Here is a 22,375-nt window from a genome sequence, read left to right on the forward strand (position 1 = left end):
TTTTATTTGACAGCTGTAAGGTAATGATGACCATTAGCAATGTATAGTCTGGGGAAAGAAATCTGCCAAGATTATTCTCTGGGGACATTAGAGTATACATTTACATGATGTTAATAAGATGCTTTCAGAGGGTCCCATTCTTTATGTCCTCCAAATTACGAGGAAGCCAAGTAAACACCATTTCTATAGTGGCCAGATGAATCTTATGGCTTGTGGACAGGACCATCTGATGTAACCTTTTCTACTGGGTCATCGAATGTGAGGCCACTCAAAGGTCCTGGCCTGAGGCACATGAATCACATGGCAACAGAAGGAACTACAGCTGCTACTTTCCGAAGCTTGGAAGCGGTTCTGACATATTAGGGTTAGTGTTTTTCTAAGTTTCTTTGAGACCATCAGTAGGAGAATGACTTGGGTGGTTCTTGAAAATGCATATCCCTGGGGCCCCAGTGCAAAATACAGAATCCGTATCTCTGGAATGGGGCCTAGGAATCAGCATTTCCAACAATGTTCCATCAGATTGTGACTGTAACCTGTGAGAAGCTCCCTTAGCGTATCTGAGCTCCACCATCAGGAACACGTGGTGGTGCTGCCCAGGGCTTTGCCTCCCACCATCACGTTCTTTCCTTGGAAGCAACCTTGTGTTGAGTGCTTCAAATGCCCCACCTATGGCTGACCCCCACTTTAGGGGAAACCTAACTGCTTTCTGCTAAACAATGAAGCAAGTTGCCATGGGGTCAATTTGATTGAGTTGTTTAGTGGGCCAGAACAAGCCACTAATCAATAAGCGTGGCCTGATTATTTGGGGCCACGTGAACAATGGAATCAGATGAAGGCCAGGTGATGCAATTACCAGGAACTGACCTCTGACCGTGGATCTGAGTGACTTCAAAGAGGCAGTTACTTTATAAGATGACCCAGTAGGTTTCTGTCTTCGATCTATATGTATCCCTCTGTCTGAGCCGACCACTGATAAAGGTCTGAGCAAAACTCTACTTTGGCATATTTAGACTATTCAATGCAACTAGTTACCACCAACCTTTGTAATCTTTCTGCCTTTGTTACCTATAATTTCATTATTTTATAAGAGATATTCATGTCTGCAATATTTCCAAACTATTTATTTTTAGGTTCCTTTGAAGGGTCAGTACGTTATATGTGATAGCTTAAGAAGTAAAACGAATACTCAAAATTTCTTTCCCTGTTACCATATCAAAACATCTCTATTTGGGGGCTACCAGCAGATTTGTCAGATACTGAGCACTTGGCGGCTGCTAAAGAAGTCCAGTGATCTGACTATAAAGAATCCTGTGCTTTTTTCAAGACACTCTTCTCTGCATGGAAGATGATGGTGGTCTTTCTGTATGATGGTATTGCCTGTGCTGTGTAGACATGGCAATGGTTGCAGAAAGTCTAGAAACTGGGAACAGATGGATCTCTGTGGACACAGGGGACCAAGTGTTGATGGGTTTAAATCCTCCCCGTGGTCAATCAGTTTAAAATTATTTACCCAGGCACACAATATTTCCCGAAATGGGGTAGGTGCTGAAAGGGAGAAAGAAATTTCAGTTCTTGTTCATGGAGGAAGTTGTAGTTCATTTTTATGATCATATATGACTCTCCTGTGTTGCTAAGAATTTAGTCATCTCATCTGTACAGAGGTCATTCATTCTGCTACAACTATGTCAATGCGAGAAATCACACATTCCTTTCTGAGATGCACATGTAAGTGGGATAGAATTTCCAAGACTCTAGCACATAGCAAATAAAACAAACTAAAACCAATGTTCCAACACAAGACCATGGGAATTGTGATTTTGATCCTTGAACAACAAAGTGACTTTTTTCGTGAAAAATAGGTAATAGTCCTTGAGTAATAAAACTCAGGACAGGACAGAATGGCAACAGTTTTTGAAGATGAATACTTTCATTCCTACACTGGACCTCGTGTGTGTGGATGCCTGTGTGTGTTTACAGTAACATGCTCCCTGGGGAGTTTTTACCTCTTTTAAAAAAGTATTGAGCTATCATAAATACAGAAGAGTATATAAAATGTATATGAAAAGCTTAAAGAATGTCAGTCTCTATTATACATATTAACATAATAATACATTAATATCGATTAGTATTATGTTAGTATCTATTTAACCACCATCAGATTCTGGGATGCTAACATCCTGGAAACCACATGTCATGCCCACTATCCAACCCCAATAACCATTAATGTGATTTTTTTGGTGATATATATGTATGTAGGTTTATAGACAAACTTTTAAAAATGTATATATAACACAGTTTTTTTTTTAAAGATTTTATTTATTTATTTGAGAGGGAGACAGTGAGAGAGAACATGAGTGAGGAGAAGGTCAGAGGGAGAAGCAGACTTCCCATGGAGCTGGGAGTCCGATGTGGGACTCGATCCTGGGACTCCAGGATCATGACCCAAGCCGAATGCAGTCGTCCAACCAACTGAGCCACCCAGGCGCCCAGTATATAACACAGTTTTCAGGGGTCGCCAAGACCACCCTCACTTTTGACACCAGCTCTAAACTAACAGGTCCCCCAAACCAACCTCAGGTTCCATAATTTGTTGGAAGAATATAAAGAACTCACTATATACATTGCTATACTCAAAGTTATGGTTTATCACAGTAAAAGGATGGAAAAATAGCCAAGGAAAACAGCACATGGAGCACTGCCTTCAGGGGTCTCCTCCCAGTGAAGTTGTGTGAACAGGGTCTACTTCTCCCAGAGATGCCATGGAACAATATGTACACAGGCTTGCCAACCACAGAAGCCCATCCAAGCCTTGGTGTCCAATTTTTATTGGAACTTAGTCACATAAACATGGTTGATCATCTGCTGGGCTGACCTTCATCTCCAGCTCCTCCAGAAGTTGAGGTGATAGTCCATGATCCAAGGCCCCCCCGTGCCATAAATCATGTAAATCACATTGGCCTCCTGATAAACAATAACACTCTCATCAGGCAGGATATTCTAAAGGCTTATAAATTATCTACCAAGAGGAAAGTGGAAAGGGCAGACCTCTCTTTGAGCAAGATTAATCCTTTTCTACACATATATGAATATATATATTATGTGTGTATATATATAATATATATATTCATTAAAAATATAGTTTGTTTCCATTTTTGAACATCATATAGATGCTTCATATAAATCATTTTATGTATACTTATGTATTGTCTTTTGCTTCTTTGTGTTCTATTTATTCCATACTGTGTTAATGTTCTAGATATTTTTATCAAATATAAAGGAGAGTCTTGAAGTCTTGTCAAAAGGTAGAAAGTAGATTTGATAAGTAACTAGAGTACAGCAATGAAGCCGGCCTAGAACTTTCTACACAAATGGTTAAGGACTCTATTTTCTCATGAGGCTGCCCTTCATGGTCAGCAATGAGTGAGCTAGATGACCCCAGAATGAAATACAGTCATTTTTATTTTAATAAAATCTATCACTCACCTATCTATAGTGAATAACCTTAATTATTAGGGTCAACAAAGATGAAATCAATCACATCATAAGCCAGGGGTCTATACTTTTTTTTTTTAAAGACGAGTTATTAAATGTTTTAAATTTTGTAGACCATACCCTCTCTCTTCCAGCGACTCATCTCTGCCATTGTAGAATGAAGGCAGCCACAGACAACAAGCAAATAAAATGTGTGTGGCCGTGTTCCGGTAAAACTTTATTAATGGAAACTGAAATTTGAATTTGGTATAATTTTCACATACCATGAGATATTATTTTTCTTTTGATTTTTTCAACCATTTAATAAGGTAAAACCATTTGTAGCTCATGAGTCCTATAAAAACTGGCAGCGGGGTGGATTTGGCCCACGGGCTCTATCTAGTTTGCCAATTCCTGGCCTAGGCCAATGGATTCAAGGTTTCTAGAACTGGGTTCAGGTTTTCTATTTATATTAGCATACTCCTTATTTCTCACTAATTCAGCAATCTTACACCCCTAACAGCCACAAAAACAAAATATAATGCATCTAAAACATTTTAGAACCTAATTTGTATTGCGTGACTGAAAATAATGATGTTACACATAGGAAATGGGTTGTAGTAAGCATTGGACTAGAACAACTAGCTAATGTTCTAGATTTTACAACATAAGAAACCAGATCAAGCAGATTCCCACAATAATTTCTGATGTTAAGTCACTAGATAGAATTTCAGTGGCAGAAGGGCACTAATCTTCTTCCTACACCCCGATTGAATTGATACGGATCGAATAAAAGGTAAACGTCAGACAGCAAAATCCCCAAGGTAATATAGACAAACTCTAGTAACAATCTTGTCAGCACAGGTGTGACAGAAATTAGAAATCAATTAATGCAGCACCATCATTTTACTCTGAGAATTGAAGAGGTCCCCCACCACTAAATTTCACTTGTGCTTTCACTTTAGGTCGGTGAGCACAATGAACAACTTATAATGGCAAATAACTCAAAATTCATCTTGCTTAATTGTTATACATTGCTTTTTTTTTTTTTAAGATTTTATTTATTTTTTATTTATTTATTTTTTTTTATATTTTTTATTTATTTATTTGACAGAGAGAAATCACAAGTAGATGTGGGGCAGGCAGAGAGAGAGGAAGGGAAGCAGGCTCCCTGCTGAGCAGAGAGCCCGATGCAGGGCTCGATCTCAGGACCCTGAGGTCATGACCTGAGCCGAAGGCAGAGGCCTTAACCCTCTGAGCCACCCAGGCGCCCCTTGTTATACATTGCTTTTACTGCAACTTTTTTTTTTTTTTAACAAAAAAAGAAGTGTTTTTTTAAAAGTATGTCAACATGAAATATCTTTCCCAAATTTAAGAATTGAACTTAATCACTTTTCTTTTTTTTCATCATTAGGTCAACCGAAATAAAGAAAAGAGTGACCCAGCCAAGCAGGTAAGAGCTTCCCCCTTCTGTAGGCTTAAGAGAGTGCCTGAAGATGCCTGCCAAAGGTAGTGATGGTGTTTTAATCACATGAGTTTGGTTATCTGATTTTTGCTTTTCATGCTTTCTGATAGATGAACAGTTCTGTGGTTTCTCTTTGGATTTTTCTCTTCTGGGTTTTGTTTATTCTTGAGTCCGGTCCTTTGTCTCTTTGGATCCCATTTATATCAAAGCCTGCCTGTTGTTGGATATTGACATTCTCGTATGACTAACTGATTTCACAGTCCTATACCACTATTGGTTTATTTCGTCGCAAGTTGTTTTGTTTTCTTGAAACATTGGCTTCTTTTTAAAAAAACATTTTGAATAAGGTTATTGGAAGGATGTTTAGACAATTAGGCCTATGGGTATAGTTTTTAGTTGGAAGCAGTCGATGATCCTCCAACTCCATCACTCCTGAATTGACAAAACGGCACGCTATGCCCAATGGCTGCCAGCATCACAATGACCTGTTCATACCACTCAGCAAGGCTTAGGCAGAAAGAGCTCGTACCTATTTTTTCTCTCCTGTGATTTCAGGTATCAAAATAATAATATCCAAATTTGAAAGAATAATTAATTTTCCTTAAGTGACTTAACACAGCTGTGCTTTCTTGCCTGCAAAATACCTGGTGAAGATTTATGCGCTGTCCATTTTGCAAGACAGCCCAGAAGATACACAGAAGCTAATCAACCGTTCTCAAGTCATGCTCACAGAAGAGCTATTTAGAATTCTTTTCCTTTTTCTCTTGGGTTTTTAAATATCATTTCAATTGAATACTGAGGACCACAGATTCAGAAACATTGTACTGATAAATGATTTCCATTAATAGCATTTTTATTCATTAGAGCTTTTTAATTTGTTTTTGGTTTTGTTGATTTTATGCTTATGTTTTTTAATGTTTTCAATACATTCCATTTTTCTGTTTCTTTTCAATGTTTTAATCCAATTACCAGCCCCGTAAACAAGCATTTGCCACATCTACCGTAGATGCACTGAACTGTGAATGGAAGTGATTTGTGATTACAGACAGGCTAATTTTCAAGGGACAAGAGGAACAAAATGCAGTGAACTGAATAAAAGAATAATGGAAAATACCTTGTTAGGTGACATATGGCACAGATTTAGAGCACAGATGGGAAAGGAAAAAGTTACTTAATCCTAAAATACATATGTATTACATGGATCGTAGTTGTGATGTGGATCATATATGATCTCTTGGTTATGGGAGAAAATATATTTTACACAATTTATTGCTCAGCGGTGTTCATTAATATTAGGATTAGCCTTTCTAATTGAGAGGGTGACAAAAAACAATTTAGAGCCTGTCAAATCCTAGAGTTTTGTTAAGAGAGCCAAAGGCAAAGGCCATTAGGCATGAATGTCTCCAGGGTCTCTGAATTTTCCGTTTCTTTTTTTTTTTTTTAAGATTTTATTTATTTATTTGACAGACAGAGATCACAAGTAGGCAGAGAGGCAGGCAGAGAGGGAGGGAAAGCAGGCTCCTGGCTGAGCAGAGAGCCCGATGCGGGGCTCGATCCCAGGACCCTGGGATCATGACCTGAGCCGAAGGCAGAGGCTTTAACCCACTGAGCCACCCAGGTGTCCCTGAATTTTCCGTTTCTTATCCTTCTCCCTCTTTCTTGATCTCCTTTTCCACCCCTTTTTAGGATTTCTATTTTCACGGCCCCCTACTCTTCCAAAAAAGAAAAACTTCCTGCACCTAGAGGAATAATTAATAACGTCTTGGGGACTTATTCTCTGTTACAATTTTCACATATTGCCTAGCATTCGTGCCTTGGAGTGAAGGGGGAAAGCACTGACAGTGGAGAATTGCGATGGTTTAAATATGAGCCAAAGATGGGTGGACATCCTAGGATGTAAAAGGACTATCCCAGGTCCCCTAGCATCATGGGGCTCTCAATACAAAGTGGGTTACTCCTCCATGAATGTGAGGGCTAACCATGATTATTTATCGGATTTGGAGTCATAACAAAGTGAGTTTGGAATGGATGCAGCTGTTTCTTACCATGGATATGAATGATGGAGGGGAGGGGGATGGAAAGCTCTTTAAACTGGCGGCGGGGGGGGGGCGCCTGGGTGGCTCAGTGGGTTAAAGCCTCTGCCTTCGGCTCAGGTCATGATCCCAGGGTCCTGGGATCGAGCCCCACATCGGGCTCTCTGCTCAGCGGGGAGCCTGCTTCCCCCCTCTCTCTGCCTGCCTATCTCTGTCTGTCAAATAAATAAATAAAATCTTTAAACTGGCAGAGGGTTCGGTAAAGTAAAAATCACAAATAATGAGTGCTTTGTCAGATTAGGCCACCTTCCATCACAGGAATAGAATGTATTGCTCTGAAGCTCCTAAATCAGAGAAACAAGGTGCATAGGCTCCAAAGTCTCTCAAGAAAACTAACAGGCACCTAGTATTCATAGCACTGGAAGCTGCTTCACTGAGCTCTTAATCACCGTGAATTAAGATTCTTACGCAGTGATGAATTCTCTTTGGTCACAGCAAAGCCAACAAAGACAGAAGGCTAAATACAAGTGACCACCAGAGACCAAAATATCAATTTCTTAGCAGCAAAGAAGGGCTTGAAAGGATTTTCAGGACAAGTTAAATGTAGTAGTAGAAAGCAGGTAAACTCTTCATTTGCTGGATGCATAGCATAGATTTGATGAGCCTTGGGGAACGGGGTATCCAGAGGTAGATAGACCAGCTCAGACTTTGGCCCTGCATTCCTCTTCTCAGAGGCCAAAAGAAACTGGATTAAACACCTGTCTTCTGATGGTTTTATGTAGTAGAGTCTGATTCTACTTAGTAATGCAGCTTAACACATTTCTTTCCGTTCTTTAGGCAAACATTAAATCATAAAACTTTGCACAGTATTTAAAAGACATTTAGCTGCCAAATGATGAATAAAATGGGTGATTTAGACACTAGAATCCAAAGCTTGATGTCACTTTTATCATCTCATTTCATTATATACTATAAAATACGGGGCCGTAACTTATAATGACAATGACAATCACACACAATATATTCTGTAGATTCACTGCTAACTCTAACAGAAGGGTAGGCTAACTCTTTCAGACAGACTGTATAGTCCATATGCAACTAACACACAGGGCTTTTGACTTTGGATTCAGTGGTTTTATATGCTATCTCAGGGGATAAGACCTAAAAACTTAGCTGATGTTCATTAGAATCCTGACCTGATCTGAGGCTGACATTATAGCCCAGGACGCCTACTGATGAAACAGAAGACTGTTCTGGTAATGGCTGTGAAACAGTCTATTTCTTAATAGACCACAGACATTTGCACGAATGAGGTAAAGAGAATAAACACAAGCGAGTCTTCAGTAAACAGAAACTGACATGTAGAAGGTGAATGGTCTAGCCTGGTTTTTACATTGATCGAACTCATTGAATAATTGCTTTGCAGTCCTCTCCCTCACTGTAGAGCAAGAGGAAAGAGGCCAGTTCAGAATGGTAGTGGCAGGGCAGGGACTGGATTACCTCCTGTGGTCTTTGGCACCCACAAAAGACCCATTGCTACATTTTCAGGACCCCGCTGAATGATGTGACAGGGAATTTTATCTACAATCCCTCTATCAACATGGGGGCAATACTGTGAGAGACTGGACTTGCTGCCTTGTTGGCAATTTTAATCCATTCAATTTGTTGATAAGGGGCGGGGGGGGGGGGTGTTTCACTTTGCATCACGCTCTGCTATTTGCAGATCACATGGGAAGGAATTGGGAGTCATCCTCATGGAAGTCTAAATCAGGTAGCTTTACCAGAAAAATTAGTTGCTAAAAACCTGAACTTTCTCTGTGTCTGTGTGTGTGTGCATGTGCAGGCCCTCATACTCATGTATAATAAACTCTTGTTAACTCTTGTTATCCCTTTTCAGTCAAGCAGAGCAAATCCCACATCACATTGTCAGGGCTGGTCCGTCTGTCAGTGACAGACCCCATGATGTGTCTGTCTCATCTTGTATCCAGGACTCTGAGTCTGCCCTGATTTCGCATTCTTAACCAATGCTTGAATCATGGCCATTCTACCTAAATTCCTGACCTCTAGTAATTGTATACTCCTTTACCCTTGTTTCGGGAACCTGTAGCATTCACTTCTCATCTATTTTGGTTCTGTTTTCAAGGGCCTGGTTTGTGCCTGAGAATGACTATTCCTTTCCTGTGCTCAGCCCCATGCTTAAACCCTGGGGCTCCTTTTCCATTTCAGCATTTCACAAAAGAGTCTCTCACAGAATCACTATGCATATCGGCATCGTGAGTCTGAGCTGTTTTTTAATGGATACCCATAGTCTATGCCCAAAAGGACTGCCACAGAAATACTAAAGGTTAACTTTCCTCCACCTGAGATTTACTGCTGAAATTAGCAGAGCTCATTTGAGAGATAAATTTGCTCTTTAAAAATTTATTTCCTCTGCATTCATTTTCTCTTCCTATAAATGGGAACCTGGGATCTCATAAAACTAAATTAAAATTATCAAATACTATTGAACCAACCTAATGAAAATTTTAACCAAAAGTCATTGTAAATTAGGTATGTGCTATACTGAGAACACAAGCCTTTGTAAAGTAGATATTGTTCTTATGTAAACTCATGAATGGAGACTTTCTTGAATAAATTACTTCTTAATAATATCAGAAAGTCATTGGCTAGGTAAATACCTCCCTGGGGCATTCACTGAGATTCTGGAATTTAAATGTTCAATAGAACTTCATATTTGTCACCTTTACTAACGAGTTTTTCTTTATGAAATCATTATTAGCATGAAAAGGTTAAATTTTGTGTCTTATTTCTAGAATTAATACCATTTAAAAGACCTCAAGGGATTGAAATTTGTCTTGCTGGCATGCAACAGCTACATCATTTCTCTTACCCTCACATCTTTACTCCCCAACCCCCTGGCAATTCACTCCCTGAAGCAGGAGGGAAAGAAGTGATTGGAAGAGCCAGCATGTCTGGAACTTTCTGCCAAAAGGGCGTTTTCAAAGGACCAGACAGCAGAATCCTTGCTTCCATTCTAACTTCTGATGCCGGCATCTAAAACTTCTACAGTTGTTCTTTCTAAGCCACATATTCCTGGCAAGGGCCCCTGGGGCTGCCACATTTCTGACACTCGTGAACACATTTGTCAAAACTCTCTGAGCTGTGAAAATTTGCTTTCTTATGGCCACACCAGAGTTTTTTATTGGAAGGTATTTTACCTGCATGTCTTTCATTTCCACATGGCAGCAGAAGCACTAATTGTTCTGTGGGGCCTGTAACTTCAGCATGGGATTATCAAGTGACCCTATGCTACAGAATCCTGTGAGGTAGGAGATAAAATGCTTCTTTATGAACAGATCTGAACTGCTTTTCCACACAGGGAACACTGAAGCAACGCCATGATATTTCAAAGATGCCATCCCAATGGCCACACACAGAAAGAGAAGATGCCAATAGATCATCCATTGATGTCTCCTATGCTGCCCAGATCCTCCTCCAGACTCTTCCTGTCTGTGCATAACTGTATTCCCACATTTACTGGTGACTTTATACTACAATGAACTAAACCAATAGGAAACTTGCTGCTTGTCCAGGTCAGAGAAAGTCCAGGGCACTTCCCTCCTGACAACTAAAGTATTCACAGCACCTGTACAAAGTTTGTAGCATCTAGCTTCCCTAACAATTGAATCAACACCTTAAGACTTATCCATGATGATATAATTGGTTGTAAGAACATGAATGATATGCTTTTGGGGTGCCATAATCTTTTATCACTTTTACTATATATTGGGTCCAAAAAAAGTATAAAATCATAATGTGAAAAATTGAAACTAGTGTTTGCATATACTTCATATTACTGTGAAATGCTTTTGGACACAGTGGCTAAAGATATTAACAAAAGTTGCTCAAGGATGGTTTTATGTAATGAATTTGCTCTTATGCAAACACCCAAGAAAGCCATGGGAATCACCATGGCACAAGACAGATTGGCCAAAGACCTGGGATTAACAAATAGGTGAGTGTTTTTCCCAACTTCTGCAAAGAAACCCTATATTCAGCCAAAGATTTTAAACAGAAGTGAAAGCAGTTCCACATCATGCTATAGATTCATTAAAATACATATATTATGACAAAATTATCTCTATATACATACATATAACTTTTTTCTACTGAATTTAAAATCCAATCCAATCAAATATGATTGGAATCAAATGTGAAATCCCACAGAAAATATGTCCCAGGTTGGTAATAATCCAAGCACCAGACAAAGTCCCATGGCAGGAGTCAGAGTAGATAGGCTTGAGAATGAGGTTTAAATAGTGATTAGCCTTGGGAACCAGGGGGTGTGATATACACTCACATTTGCTAGGGCCTGTGGTCTCTAGTCACTACTACAGTCTCTTTTTCTATCATTCCTCCAAATTTGGAATTGTCTCCTCTTCTTCATTACCCTCTGAGACTATATGGATTTCCTCCATGAGAGAAGATACTCTGACCTCACTCTTGAAATTTCCAGAACCTTGTAACTCTGGTAACTTGACTTGACTGGCTCATGACCATGTCTGAGTGGCACATGTCACCCCCAGAGTATAAGGCACTCCACTCTGAAATTCCTTTACATCTGAGGCTTGAGTTATACAGGACAGGTATGTCCCCTGTCTTTCTAGTCTGTTTTATTAAAAGTGTCTATGGGTATTATTTAACAGGAGTTACCCATATCTGTGCTAAAGCGGTACACTATGTATGATACACTGATTTGCCAAAATAAAAGTAGAACAGTAAGTCAAGAATTCTGAACTGTGGGGTGCCTGGGTGGCTCAGTGGGTTAAAGCCTCTGCCTTCCGCTCAGGTCATGATCTCAGGGTCCTGGGATTGAGCCCCACATTGGGCTCTCTGCTCAGCAGGGAGCCTGCTTTCCCTTCTATTTCTGCCTGCCTCTCTGCCTACTTGTGATCTCTGTCTGTCAAATAAATAAATAAAACCTTTAAAAAGAAAAAAAAAAGAATGCTGAACTGCCCCCCGTCAAGTGTCCCATCAGTAGGTACAGGTTGGCAATAGTTCAGGTAAAGACAGGACACCTGGAGGCAAAAATATCAGCCCAACCTCCGGCAAGCGGTATGTCCTTAAGAAAACTTTTGTTGTTGCTGCCTCGGTTTCTTTTTCAGAAAAAATTTTTTTTTCTGTCTCACCGTGTGGTTTCATGGATTGGATAATCAAATATATTTAAGATGCTTGGTATCGTGACTAGGACATGTTATTATGACAACCTGCCTTAGAACAAGGCAGAAGAAGTAGCAGTCCACCAGGAGCAAGCAACCAGTCTGGGTGTTGGAGGAAGTGGAGTGTAGCAAATGATTGTAGGGCTTAATAAATAGCAAGACAGGAGCACCAACAGGACCTGGGAGTTACCAACATGGTAGCGGGTGTTTATAGGATGTTTCCAAAGGGATAGAGGTATAGAGAATTGATGATAGATTACCAAAGCAGCTCTTGGATGATAGCTGTTCATTGCAAAGAAAGGGGACCACAGGACATCCATCTCATTAAGAGTGCTCCAAAGCAGTGTTAGGGCAAGGGTTATGACCTGGGAACTGTATACAGACCAGCTCTGTAGGCAATCCTGAGGCTGGCATGGTAACCACAAGCCCTGACATGATACCAGCCATTTCATTTCCTAGACCCTAGAAACTCATACGACAGTAAGTCTATTGTGAAATATACCCTTTAACTGGAAAAAGAGCTTCAGGAGAAGATTGTAAGCCAATGGAATAGATTCATGTAGCTAAGAGTGGTAGAACTATTCCCAAAATTGGGCTTTTCCAGTGATGTTACGCAAGTTAACTGACTTTTCTGCTATAAGATGTCACTAACAATGCCTAAGTCTCTCACCACATGGGAAGAGTTAAAAGAGATAAAACATGTGTGACCATGCTGGGGCACCTGGGTGGGGCAGTCAATTAAGTGTCCAACTCTTGGTTTCAGCTCAGGTCATGATCTCAGAGTCATGAGATAGAGCCCTGCCTCAGGCTCTGCGATCAGTGTGGGTCTGCTTGAGATTCTCTCTCCCTCCCTCTCTCTCTCTCTCTGCCCCTCCTCCTCATGGGCTCTCTCTCTCTAAAATAATAAATCTTTTAAAAAAATACAGAAGTACTGAGCAAAATCCGTGATGCAAAGTAAATGAAACACACATAACTTTCTTTTCTCATTGTGTTTTTTTTTCCCCCCTAATCCCCTGTGCCTGAAATGGAGAAACCATGTACTTTCTTAAAATGATCCATTAGTTTTCAGGATAATCATCCAAATAGCAGAGCGGCATCCTCAATAAACTGTAGGCTCGGGCTCCGGTTCAATAATGTGCTAGTACAAAAAACACATTTTGGGCTGAACTGTTTCCTGACTCACTACTGTTTCATTCCCTTCCAGTTTATAGAAAAATCAGCAATGAAAGACTTCTCAAAGCCCCCATTTATTTATTGTCATAAGTAAACAGCAAAAGAGACATTTTTGCACACACAAGCATGGAAGGAAGGGTTGTCTAGAGTCGGGCTTTTCAACAACATCCACAGAGAGTCAACACTATCTTAACCATCATTATTGATTACATAAGTCAGTAATGATATCTGTCTTTGCAACTAGCCTGCAGTGTGGCTCTTTGTAAATACATGTAATATGGGGGTAAATTTATATATCCATTATATATATATAATATATAATTATATACTAGTGAATTAGTACATATACAGTATATATGCTATGTGCATGCTATGTTATGTATGAGATGCATGCTATAGTGTATATATATTATGTGCTATATACACTATGTTATATACACTATACACTATATATATATATCACCTTAGAATATATATACATATATATACACACTAATACCATAGTAGATAACTACTACTACTATTACTGTTACTATAGCGAGATATAGATCTTGCTATAAAGTAATACGTATGAACATACATACATATATCTTAATTATTTTCAAAATGAAATGCCTTACTTTCCTCATAGAGATTTTTTGATAAAATATGTGAGAAGATGAAAAGGATCCTTTGAAAAATTAAATATTATCCTAATTATGCTGCACATTTATGTGTGTATAAACTTGCACACATACATATCAAATGTACCAAGAAAATAATACATGTTTTGAAGACAAGTCCATTTAAGTTCCTTTCTGATCACTAAACTAACCGTCCTGTTGAGCATTCAATCAGGACAGAAGAAAGTTCCCACCAGACTTCTGAGTTTCAGTATAATTTGTCGGCTAGCCATGTAAACTGCTTGATATCATGGCTGTATTATTGTTCCCTGTGAGCAAGGCAGTGTGCTAGAGATGGGAGCGTCTGTGGTATACGTGGTAAATGATTCATCTGCAGCCCTTGTCCTTGTGGGAATGGCTACTTGGACCCTTAGTAAATAATGGCACAAATCGAGGTATAATTTCAAATTGTCTCAGCGCTGTAGTGGGTAAGAATCGAGCAAATTACGAGGAGATGAGACCTAATCATCCAGATATTCCCTGAGGAGGGAACACTTGCTCCCATGCCTGCAGGGTGATTTGTAGTCCTGTAGCTAGACGGGCCGGGTGGGGGATGGAGAGGAAGTGAGGGGTGAGGGTGCACCTTTCGGGCAGAGGCAGGAGGGCTGATCAGATGTCCCGATGTGGAGGAGGTCGTCCCCTGAGCAGACTGGATTATATAGTTGAGGAACTGTCAAAAGAACCGTCGAGGTGGGGGGAGCTCAGGAAGAAGAAGGAGCAAGGTTCCCAGAGAAGGCTGGAACCTCCCGGAGCCTTGCTGACCTCCCGAAGGATTTCGATCTCTATTCTAGGAGCCATTTTAACTGCTCCTGGCTCCCAACTGCAGTGACTGGATGTCAAAATATTTTCCAGATTCCACACTCTTCTTACCTTTATCTTTGTGGAGATTGGTCTTATATTGAGAGAAGTTGTATCTCAGTAGTTAAATGTTGATATTTTAATGATTCCAGGAGAAAAAAAGAAAAAGAAAAGCCAACCTCCACCTTAAACTGGAAATATGGTCCCTGCTAGATATCTGAAATCCCCAAGCAGTTTTACACCTTTGGCTTAAAGACTTTATCCCTATTAAAATACTAAAATAAAATAAAATAAAATAAAATAGCACACACTCTGAGAAGTAGTAGCACATGAACCCCATTTGTCAATTATAGCTCAGTATGGACCAGTCATTCACTTTCGTAAGAAGAGGTTTTGTTTAAGAAGAGATAAAATAAAGCCCAAATATAGGAAAATGGACAGGACAAAATGAGTCACACCATGGAGAAGGGAAAGAGAGAACAAGTAGTGCCAGAAACCAAATTCACAGACTACAATTCTGTAATCTATTCACTACCTTGTTTGAGAAGATTTTGCACGAGCCCTACCTACAGAGTTCTGGCTTCACTATTCCTTCTGTCCCTCAACTCAAGGACGCAATCTTTTTTTTTTTTCTTTTTTTTTTTTTTTTAAGATTTTATTTATTTACCTGACAGAGACAGAGAGATCACAAGTAGTCAGAGAGGCAGGCAGAGAGAGAGGAAGAAGCAGGTTCCCTGCTGAGCAGAGAGCCTGACATGGGGCTCAAACCCAGGACCCTGAGATCATGATCTGAGCCGAAGGCAGAGGCTTTAACCCACTGAGCCACCCAGGTGCCCCTCAAGGACACAATCTTGACATCCCCCATCTCCCCCGCTGGTAAAAACAACCATGATGCCAGAACTTAGTTCATGAATGGTACTCAGATGTAACAACTCCTAAATGCTTGGAGTAGTGTTTGCAGGTTTCCTGGACTAGAAACCTTCAGACTATGGGTCTGAAGCCCCAAGCGGGAGAGGAGGCGGGCAGCCTGCAGGGAGCACGTGCCGGAGGAGGATCTCGGAGCCCTCTGCCACTGCAGAGACTAATGGCTGCTTCCCAACCTGCTCGGAGGGATTAGACAGATAAAACCCAAACACAGAAAAGGATGCAAATGTCCCCAGGAACTGGGGCGAGCACGCGCCTCTGCTCCAAATGTCAATTACTGGAAGTCTCCAGAGCCTGCTTAAAAATAGATATGCAGGTTTCTTTGTTCACATGTCAGGAAGGGTCATCCCATCAAACCAGATTCCCATCACCCTCTTTTCACCCAGTAGCCGAGTTGTCAACCATTTGCAACTGTAAATCTCTGTTAGGGTGCTGTCCCGGGGTCCCAAATTAGCCTGCGCCCTTTCAATTATATCCAAATACCATGGTCTCCAGGTTTTCGCAGGATGTGCACGATGTGCGGATGCACGTAGACATCATAGGTGTAAACATTGCTATAACGAGCCTGTTCCCCCCTCCCCCAAACAGCCTCCGTGTGTTTGTGCACAGAGAGGGAGTAGGGGTGAGGAGCCGTCCTTGAGAGCAGACCTTTAGAAAGTCCCTCACACGGCAGCTTCCCCCTTCTCCAGACTTAGGTGAATCCCTAGCTACCCACCTTTGCCCAAGAAATACTGTACAAATGAATTAGATTTAGTCTGAATGACTCATGAACTTCTCCTGCTAAAAGTACTTAAATTTGCAGTCAACTCCAAATTAGACTCGGTAATTGAAGGAGCCGCTGTACAGATATTCCCAAATAACAGACAATCTAAAAGTCATTTTGACTTGATTCTGGTATGCAATGTTTGATTTTTGAGGGGAACAGCAGCTTTGCTTGCCTAATTAGTTTTGGCTTAAGCCAGTATTAAACTTGTACTCTATTCCCTGAGCCTTGCCTGGCTTGAAACAAAAAGATACCGAACGGGATGGAGAGGCCCTCAAAAATGTAAATTTTGCCACAAAAAAAGGGAAATATGCATCACAAAATGAACAATTTACAAATTCTTGATAAATCTGGGCTTCCCTTTGTAGAGAGGAATGCTGGTGGTATGCTTAACTTCTTGTCCTTGCTAAAATTTTCCTTTTCATTTGACTCACTCCTTGATGTGTCTCTCACCTGTGGGTCTTTGGAATTCAACCTTGCTGAGGAGCCTCAACCCCACCAATCCAAAGAGTCGCTATAGCTGTGTCTGTGTTTGGGACTTCTCAGCCAGGTTTATCACCTCTCTACAATGGTTCCTTCCAAAGAGAAGCAAGCATTTCAAGAACTAGTCCTCTCTCTAAAAAACTACTCCAGACCTGTTTTTGGTGATGAACAGAACTTGTTAGAGCTTAGGTATACCCATCTTTCATTATAAGTGATTTTATTCCCTTGGCTCTTTTCTCGTTTTAAGTCTTCTTCTCTCTAATAGGTACACAGTGGCTATCCTATAAAACTGACTGCATTTCCAGCTGTTTCTGGTGGCTACCCCAAGGGCCATCCTGTTCTTCCTGGCAGCTCTCAGCAATTCTCCTGTCCCCTGGGGGCCCAGCCTAATTTTTCTCCAAACCTTCAGGCCTTGTGAAGCGATGGTTTTTGCCTCCCCTTCCCTTGCCCTCTGGGTCCCTTTGAATAACAACGGACAAGTTTACAGTTCTTGCCATGCCCTGAGATCTGTTCTGAACCCTTGGTGTGTATTAACCCATTTCATCGCAACTCTAGAGATGACGGTTTCAGTGTCTGCATTTTACAGCTGAGGAAACCCGAGTAGAGGGTCGTTAAGTAAATTTCAGTTAGTAGCACAGCTGGGAAGTGATGGGCTGAGAATTCAAACCTGGGACACCGATGCCGAGCACTCGCTTCTACGCTATTCCTCCACCTGACCGGCAGCCTGCCCCTCCCCTCCCCTGAAATCGACACATATCCTCATGGCTGTGGCTCTAAGAAGGACACAGAATAGAACAGCAAAGATAAAGACAAAGCTCTCCGTGGGTCCTCTCAGTACGTAGGGGCTTTCAATCATCAGTTGAGGCAAGAAGTCTGCACATGGGGAATGGTGTACTTAAATAGCTCCCTGGGTGGTTCAGTGGACAGCCAGGGTAGAGAGTCATTCATCAAGATCGACGGAAAGAAGAGGAGGAGGTAGCGCTAAATGATGGGTCATGTTAGGTTTTGAATCCCAATATTATCCTGGAGCCTGGGTCTTACTCCGCATGTAAAAGTGTGTCACCCTTTCTCAGACAAGGGAGAATAGCGTGTAATTAAGTTGGATCTCCCTCTTTGTTGAAGGAAAAATCATAAAATTGTAATCAATACAGTAGTGTGGTAGGCTAGGAGACTGGGCAAGAGAATGGATATGAAGTCTCTTCTGCCTCAGAAGATCTGGGATCACAGAGAAAAAATATTATAGCCACACTAAATGGCAACCGTAAGATGGATTAAAATATCTTTTTACCTCTGTGCCTCACTTTGCATTTACAGAACTCCGTGGTTCTCACATCAGTTCTTTGTAAGCCAGATAATTATTTGAAACCCCTGCAGTCCCAGAGCTATCTCTCAGCAGAAATTTAGTATCTGATTTCTATAGTGAGACTTCTGATCACCAAGATTTCATCATCTTTATGAAACAAGCGACAATACATTTACTGATATACAGGACAGTTTCGTCATAAACTGTTAAGTCTGAACTACTATTGTCAAAACAAATGGATAAAGCATATTGTGTGGTTTACTTTCCCTGATTTTTTTTTTTTCTCTCTGTTTGCATACCCACTCATCTGCACAATTCGGTAATTCACAATGGGGCTTTCTGTCATTAGTCTGAATTAGTAAGTTTCTACTGTATTGTAGAAATCAAATTGAAGTCCTCAGGAGGTTGAAATGCTCAAAATTATTTAAATGATTTTCATTAGAGTAGCTCAGATTTTTATTAAACATGTTATTACTTTTCAGAAATAATGAACAATAATATAGTAATTAATAATCAAATATACATCAAGGGGTACTTTATTTCAAACTACCAGATTAAAAGGCTGATCATCATCTAGGGCAGTGGAGGTAGTCTCTGGTTTCTCTATGAGATATTTTTGCTGGAAAGTTTAGGCTTAGTTAACTCTCAGGCAGGCACACTGCTTTCTCCATCTTGCTGTTTGTCTACTCTGATGACGGGTGCATCATGCCTACTAGCTCCCAGCGTAGGCTCAAAACTGTAAAAGTAGGAGTTTTAATGGTGTTCTTAGTATTTAATGGTAATAAAGAGTACCAGCAGTCCCATTGAAATGTCCCCAGCCCATCCCAGCAGAGATGAGAAAGCTTGTTTAAGAATTTTTTCTCTTCTCTTTCCCCAACCCCACTCCCCCACTCCAGCCCTACTTCCCTCCAAATTCTTCCACAAATGAACAACAAGTCATAGAACACACCGGTGAAGCTCTCAAACCATGTAGACGTGGGAGAACCATTTTCTCTTTTATCCTATGACTCAGAGATCCCTGAACTCACTGTAGTACAGAAGTCTACCTCCATCCCTCTAAGAAACTTGAAAAGCTCATAGCAAGCCTGTTCCTTAGCAATGGGGAAACCCTCTGGAGCATTTTTGTTTAAAAACATTCAATTCCCGCTATGTGATGAAAGGCTGTGTTTCTGTGTCAAGGTGTGGCTGAGGGAGTAATGGTACCTGCAAGGTCAAGAAACTCTTCCTGAGGGGGCGCCTGGGTGTCTCAGTGGGTTAAGACTCTGCCTCTTCCCTCTCTCCCTCCCCACCCATCTCTGGCTAGTTCAGCCTCATGTTTTGGGTTTCATACTAGATTTCAGGCTCTTCCTCCAAGAAGCCAAGCTGGGGCTGGAGTCCCTTTCAATGCGCAATTTTCCTGATAGGACTCCATAAATCGTGTTGCTTTCGTGGTATTCTTCGGGTAGACCATATGCTCTATCAAGGCAGGAACACGTTTGCTTCTGCACCTTTATTGCTATTACGTAGCACAGCACCTGGCACAACGTAGACAGTCACAGAATTTTCGTTGAATGAGACAGTGGCTGAATGAATGAGTGGATGAGGTCAGTGGCTCGGGGAACCTTGCATCTTCCCTCTCTCTGTTCATACAACCACCCCATCTGGGTATCCCTGCAACCCATTTCAACCAGCTTCATGCCCCCCATCAGTGCCCTCCACTTTACAGTATTCGGGCTCTCCTGCCTTCAGAGCAGTCAAGGATGGGAAAGAAGAGGGTGGGCCTGGGCTCTTACACTGTTAAACAAACAAGACCTCGGGTTTTCAAAAAAATCGGAGGTGAGTGTCAAATGATAAAAATGATATTGATGGGGGGAGGGGGAAAGAAAGAAAGGGAAGGGGAGCTAGCCCATGAAATTAGGGAATCAAGAAAAATGAATGACGCTGGCTCTGGTTATAGATATAAGAAGATTGACCAAATGAGAAACTGTGTGTTAAAAGCTCCGATTGGTTATGTGGATGTAATACAGACTGCATTCATTTACATAAGTTGCTCATAAATTTTGCCTAAACATGGTGCAGAGAAGAATAATGTTACCTGTCACAGGACCAAGTCAATGTTTATCCTGTGGTCAGTCTTCTCATATTAGAAAGGCAAGCCCAACACACACATTTTGGTTTTTTTCTTTTTCAACTCTCTCGCTCTGTCTGTAGCTTGCTCAACTCACAAGTTTAAAGGCTAGCGAGAACTCTGTGACTCTTTATGCACATGTTGAATTCTGTTCTCAATAAATAATTGTTCTCAAATAAATGTTCTCAAATACTGAAATTGACTCCAACTAAATGTCACTTGCTTTTCCTAAATTCCATTTAGGTATAAGGTAATAGTAACAAGTGACAAAACTTGTCTGTTGGAACTTTCCATTAATTCATTTGAATTTAATTCAACCAAAATTGCGTGAGTGCCCTTCATATAATTGTAGAAATAGCAGAAAGAAAACTCCTTTCAAGTCTCCATCCCCAACCAGATATTTTGGGGAAATGGAGACTTAACTAGGACCAATCACATAGCCAAGATCTCAAAGAAATTGTCATTCTATCAACAATCCCAACCCATCAGCCTCATACTAGACTCACAGCCTATGGAACACCACTATATTTCTCAGCTTCTTCCCTCACAGTAATAAAAGTCATGGGCCTCAATGTGGGCCTAAGTCATAATGGCATGTGCCTAACCAAATGTACCCAACCTTTAGTTATTCCTGATAATGGGAAGCAAGAGGGCATTGGTCTTAAAATTCTCAAGTAGTTCAAAATCCTCCCTGAAGAATATTACTGTTGAGCATGAACGGATAGTTAAGTCTTAAAGATATTCAATTAGATCCTCACAGATTAAGTATTAAGAAACTTAAGATCCAAAGAATCCAAGTGTATTGTCAAAGATCATTGTAGTTAGTGGCAGAGTCAAGAATACTTGTTTCCAGATATATAGTTCAGTGAACTTTTTTTTTTAACCTAGATTTCACAACTTTAACCTTTTACAAAAACTTTAAGCAGGTAGATTTTTCAGCCAACCAAAGATACCCTATGTGTCTTCTACTGAATTGAAGGAGAGAAGATAACGCAGATGAAAACACCAAACAAAACTCAGAAAGCCTTTAATTTTATAAGAAGGAGAGCAACTATTCCAAATTGGCCTAGAACTCAGGCTTTTATTTTCCCAAATCAGGTCAGTTTTTCAATAGAACTTCAATCTTGAAGCAAATATTAAAATCATGAGCTCTGACTTTGGGGGTAATTGGCTTTCTCCCACTTTATCAATCTCGGTTAAATATTCAACTTCACTTGAAATGCCAGTTCTTTGAGGACGATGCTCTAGTGGCAATATAAATAATAACTCAATTTTAGGGTACTAATTACAGAAGCCAGACTCTATAATCAGTGTACAATTTGATCTAGAAATTCTCCATTGGAGTGTGTACCCTCAGTCTCCAGACACTTTATTAAATGTCAGCAAAAGCCTAGCCATCTGATACTGGTAGGGTCTTTTGATTATGTCAGGCAGGGTGAAAATAGATTTCTTTCCTTTATTTAAAATGGGAAAAATAGGTCAATAGAACGAAGTTCATGTCAGATAATGGTGAAATGATGGTTATCATTAAACACTAGAACAATGACAATGTGAGATGCATTCCTTATTAATCTAGAGGCAAAATTAGAAGAGTTGGGTAGAGTACAGGGAGGCAGATTTTTATTTCACATAAAGAAAAGAATCCCTCCCCATCAGAGCTGATCAACAATATAAATGACCCACCACAAGAATCCATAAGCAACTGGTCACTGTTGAAGCAGAAGCAGCCTAATGACCATCTGTCGAAAGTGATGTACATAGGATTCCTGCATTGGGTGGGAGAGTTGAACAAGATGATCTCCTTTTCCATATTTTTTTCCTAAAACCAGGCTGTGTACAATTTAGCCTTTATAAGTTGATTTTAGTAATATCTGGATTATTACTAGGAATTACTGGAAATTTTCCTATTGTATAATATTTCATGTCACTGGCAAAGTCCACAAACTGAGAAATGCAGGAATCATGTTTCTATAG

At 40.4% G+C, this 22,375-nt stretch overlaps 1 protein-coding gene across 1 annotated transcript in view; it reads left to right on the forward strand.

Annotated features, from left to right (window-relative positions):
* The first annotated feature begins 4,905 nt into the window (after positions 1–4,905).
* CELF2 (CUGBP Elav-like family member 2) overlaps positions 4,906–22,375 on the forward strand; it is a 607,444-nt gene continuing 589,974 nt past the window's right edge. Inside the window, exon 1 of the mRNA XM_059183789.1 lies at positions 4,906–4,924. The gene's annotated coding sequence lies outside the window, so the exon portion shown is untranslated. The remainder of the gene's footprint in view (positions 4,925–22,375) is intronic.

This window comes from Mustela lutreola, chromosome 8 (assembly GCF_030435805.1).
Source record: "Mustela lutreola isolate mMusLut2 chromosome 8, mMusLut2.pri, whole genome shotgun sequence".
Lineage (NCBI taxonomy): Eukaryota > Metazoa > Chordata > Mammalia > Carnivora > Mustelidae > Mustela > Mustela lutreola.